We start from the raw sequence: 4,467 nt of genomic DNA, 5'->3' as shown, positions 1-4,467 counted from the left end.
CCCCCTCCCCTCTGAAGCCCTCAGTTTGTTTCCCAGAGTCCATAGTCTCTTGTGGTTCCTTCCCCCTTCTGTTTACCCCTCTTCATTCTTCCCCTCCTTCTCCTACCAATCTCCCTGCTATTTCTTATGTTCCACAAATGAGTGAAACCATATGATAATTGTCTTTCTCTGCTTGACTTATTTCACTTAGCATTATCTCCTCCAGTGCCGTCCATGTTGCAGCAAATGTTGAGAATTCGTTCTTTCTGATAGCTGAGTAATATTCCATTGTATATATGGACCACAGCTTCTTAATCCAGTCATCTGTTGAAGGGCATCTCGGCTCCTTCCATGATTTGGCTATTGTGGACAATGCAGCTATGAACATTGGGGTGCATATGGCCCTTCTCTTTACTACGTCTGTATCTTTGGGGTAAACACCCAGTAGTGCAATGGCTGGGTCATAGGGTAGTTCAATTTTTAACTTTTTAAGGGACCTCCACACTGTTTTCCAGAGTGGCTGTACCAACTTGCATTCCCACCAACAATGTAGGAGGGATCCCCTTTCTCCACATCCTCTCCAACAATTGTTGTTTCTTGCCTTGTCTATCTTTGCCATTCTAACTGGCGTAAGGTGGTATCTCAGTGTGGTTTTGATTTGAATTTCCCTGATGGCTAATGATTTTGAACATTTTTTCATGTGTCTGTTAGCCATTTGTATGTCTTCATTGGAAAAGTGTCTGTTTATATTTTCTGCCCATTTTTTGATTTGATTATTTGTTTCTCATGTATTGACTTCGAGAAGTTCTTTATAGAAGTTGGATAACAGCCCTTTATCTGTAATGTCGTTTGCAAATATCATCTCCCATTCTGTGGTTTGCCTTTAGTTTTATTGACTGTTTCCTCTGCAGTGCAAAAGCTTTTTTCTTGATGAAGTCCCAAAAGTTCATTTTTTTTTTCTTTTGTTTCCCTTGCCTTTGGAGATGTGTCATGAAAATGTTGCTGTGGCTGATGTCAAAGAGGTTGCTGCCTATGCTCTCCTCTAGGATTTTGATGGATTCCTGTCTCNTCTCCTCTAGAATTTTGATGGATTCCTGTCTCACATTGAGGTCTTTCATCCATTTGGAGTTTATTTTTGTGTATGGTGTGAGAGAGTGGTCAAGTTTCATTCTTTTGCATGTAGCTGTCCAATTTTCCCAGCACCATTTATTGAAGAGACTGTCTTTTTTCCACCAGATGTTTTTTTCCTGCTTTGTCAAAGATTAGTTGACCATAAAGTCGAGGGTACATTTCTGGAGTCTGTATTCTGTTCCATTGGTCTATGTGTCTCTTTTTGTGCCCGTACCATGCTGTCTTTNGTACCATGCTGTCTTGGTGATCACAGCTTTGTAGTATAGCTTGCAATCAGGAAATGTGATGCCCCCAGCTTTGTTTTTCTTTTTCAACATTTCCTTGGTGATTCGGGGTCTTTTCTGGTTCCACACAAATTTTAGGCTTGTTTGTTCCAGCTCTTTGAAAAATGTCATTGGTATTTTGATCGGGATGGCGTTGAAAGTGTAGATTGGTCTGGGTAGCATAGACATTTTAACTATGTTAATTCTTCGGATCCATGAGCATGGAATGTTTTTCCATCTTTTTGTGTCTTCAATGTCTTTCATCGTTGTTCTGTAGTTTCTAGAGTATAGATCATTTACCTCTCTGATTAAGTTTATTCTGAGATATCTTATGGTTTTTGGTGCTATTGCCTCGTCTAATCTGTTGATTCCTTCTAGTTATTGAATTTTTCATCATTCTGTCCCTTTTCATATTTTTTATCTCTTTGCGAAGACCTCGCTGATATCCTCCACTCTTTTCTCAAGCCCAGGAAGTATCTTTATGACCATTACTTTGAATTCTTATCAGGCATATTGCTTCTCTCTCTTTCATTTAGCTCTTTTTCTGCAGTTTTGTCTTTTTCTTTCATTCAAGATATATTCCCCTGTCCCCTTATTTTGTCCGGCTCTCTGTCTTTGTTTCTATGTATTAAGAAAGTTAACTATGTCTCCTGATCATGAAACAGTGCCTTTCTGAAGAAGAGATCCTGTGGTCACTAGACCAGGTATTTCAGGGGTGCCTACTATGTGATTACTATGTGTCCTACAGTTATGGCTGAGCCTCATTTCCTCAGCTGCAGTGGTCCACTTCGCATGTTATGAACATCCCAGGCAGGTTTTGGTCCCTGTGCTGTTAAGCGGCTAGTCTGGCCTGGGACAGGTTTGTAGTTGGCAGTCAGACCAGATGGTTGCCCTCAGCCCATTTGCCAGGACTGTAGTCACACTGATCGGCAGCGTACTCTCTCTGCATTGCCAGCTATAAAGTTTGGTTTCTGAGACTACAGGCACACTGGCGTGTGTGGTTATCTTCTCTCCCCAGAGCAGGCATCACTTCGGATTGGTGCTGGTCCCTGCTGGGGCTGTTTGGAGGGCATGTTGGGCAGTAGGTGCTTTGGAAGGATTCCTGCTGAGTGGGGCAGGTTGGTTGGGGGCAGATCCTCAGAGGAACTCGAGGGTGGGACAGGCGATGCTATCAAGGCAGGTGCAGAGTGTTCCTGCTGGTTCCTGAAAGTGTCCTGCTATCTAGGATGGGGGTGTTGTGCGGGAAGAGGGCGAGAAATGCTGTCCACCAGCATTTTTTTTTTTTTTTATTCTTGGAGAAATCTCCTAAAGATCCCTGACCCTCCAGGGCACATTCTGAGATTGGTAAATAAATCTTCATGTCACCCCAGGCACTTTTCAAACTGCTGCTTCTATGCTTTAGCTCAGCAGGGTGGTTCTGCTGTAGCTTTTAGGGTGGGGACTCGGTTTCCTATTGCCTCTGGCTGTCCCAGAGCTGAGCATGCTCATTTTTAAAGTACCTGGAATTAAGCTCCACTGACTGTAAAAAGTCAGGGAGTTAAGCCCCACTGGTTTTCAAAGCCAAATGTCATGGGGACTCATCTTCCTAGTGAGGTCCCCCATGTCTGGGGCACCTGCTGTGGGATCTGTTTTTCTCACTTCTCTGTGCTTGTGGTGTCCCTGCTGTTTGTGATTAGTCTCGCTGGGGGGTTGCACCTGCATTTCTACCCCTCCTACCATTTTTCATGTGGCCTCCTCTCTGTTACTAACTTTGGAGAGTCTGTTCTGCCCATCTTTGCGTCCTTTTCTGGGTTATTTACACTGATGTGGCAGATATCTCCATGTATCTGTGGGATGCGTGAGCTAAGGAGCCTCTTACTCTGCCATCTTCCCCACATCCCCAGTTATTCTTACATTTGCCTTTTGATAAAATCTGATCGCTTTCAGAAGGTTACTTCACTTTTTAAAAATCTTAGTTCTCTAGGTAAATTATTTCTCTATTCCTATTCTCCAAGCCCTTTATTCTTTCTTTCATCTGGTCTGCCTTGTTGCCAATGCTCTCTATCTCATTCACTGATTTAATCAGCTCTAGAATTTATTTGGTTCTTTTTTACAGTCTATTTGGTAAAGAACTTCTGTTCATTAACTTTGTTACTGAATTCACTGAATTGTCTGAGAATTCCTGTAGCTCGTTCAATTTCTTTATAACGATTTTAATTCTGTATGAGTTCTATCACAGTATTCCATGCCTTTGCATTTGGTTGCTGGAGAATTGTCATTTTCTTTTTTAATATTAATTCCAGTATAATATACAATATTCGTTTCAGGTGCACAATATAGTGATTCAACAATTCTATGCATTACTCAGCGCTCATCACGATGTGTGCTCCTGATGTCTTCACCTATCTTACCCGTGCCCTTATGCACCTCCCCTCTGGTAACCATCAGTTTGTTCTTTTGTTCTCTGTAGGTAAGTGTCTGGTTTTTTTCTCTTTTTTTTTCTTTGTTTTGTTTCTTAAATTTCACATATAAGTGAAATCATCCAGTACTTGTCTTTTTCTGACTGACTTACTTCACTTAGCTTTATTTGTCTAGATTCATCCATGTTGTTCCACATGGCAAGGTTTCATTCTTTTCATTTTGTTTTTATTTCAGATATTTTTCATTTCTTCAAATTTATGTATCAGGAGTGACAGAAATGAAAAATATAATTGAGTCCCATCATCATGGAAATGGCTTTAAGAGAAAACAGGTCAGATGAATATTATTGCTTCCCATTTTCAACCAGCAAATTGTTTCCATTAAAAAACAGACAGCCAACAGTCGATCAATAATGCTCAAGATATGTTATATAATAAAATATGCCTTTTCAAAGGTGTTGCAGGGGAACTAGGAAATAACTTGTATGATGAAATCAAGAAGTTCACATACGACAAGCACAAAAGCACCGCCCAGGCCTCTGAGAACATTGGACGATGCGCCCTTGAAAATAAAAGCTGTGGCTCTTTCCTTGCAAGCAGTCTTCCTCCAGCAGTCAAGTGTGCTTGTGTACAGGGTGTCAATTCTTTTACATCCTGACTGCATCACCATACGGTGATGAACAATGTCAAATGGA

General features: G+C 41.3%; 1 long non-coding RNA gene across 1 annotated transcript in view; it reads left to right on the top strand.

The window, feature by feature from the left end:
* The window catches only part of LOC117801840, a 23,969-nt gene extending 19,521 nt beyond the window's left edge, over positions 1-4,448 (top strand). The window contains exons 5-7 of the long non-coding RNA XR_004624592.1: positions 3,680-3,822; positions 4,008-4,104; positions 4,228-4,448. This is a non-coding gene — a long non-coding RNA (uncharacterized LOC117801840). The remainder of the gene's footprint in view (positions 1-3,679; positions 3,823-4,007; positions 4,105-4,227) is intronic.
* Positions 4,449-4,467: the final 19 nt, after the last annotated feature.

The sequence above is a fragment of the Ailuropoda melanoleuca genome, chromosome 4, assembly GCF_002007445.2.
Source record: "Ailuropoda melanoleuca isolate Jingjing chromosome 4, ASM200744v2, whole genome shotgun sequence".
NCBI lineage: Eukaryota > Metazoa > Chordata > Mammalia > Carnivora > Ursidae > Ailuropoda > Ailuropoda melanoleuca.
Note: the sequence above shows the minus strand (reverse complement) of the source record. Positions and strands in the feature narration are given on the sequence as shown.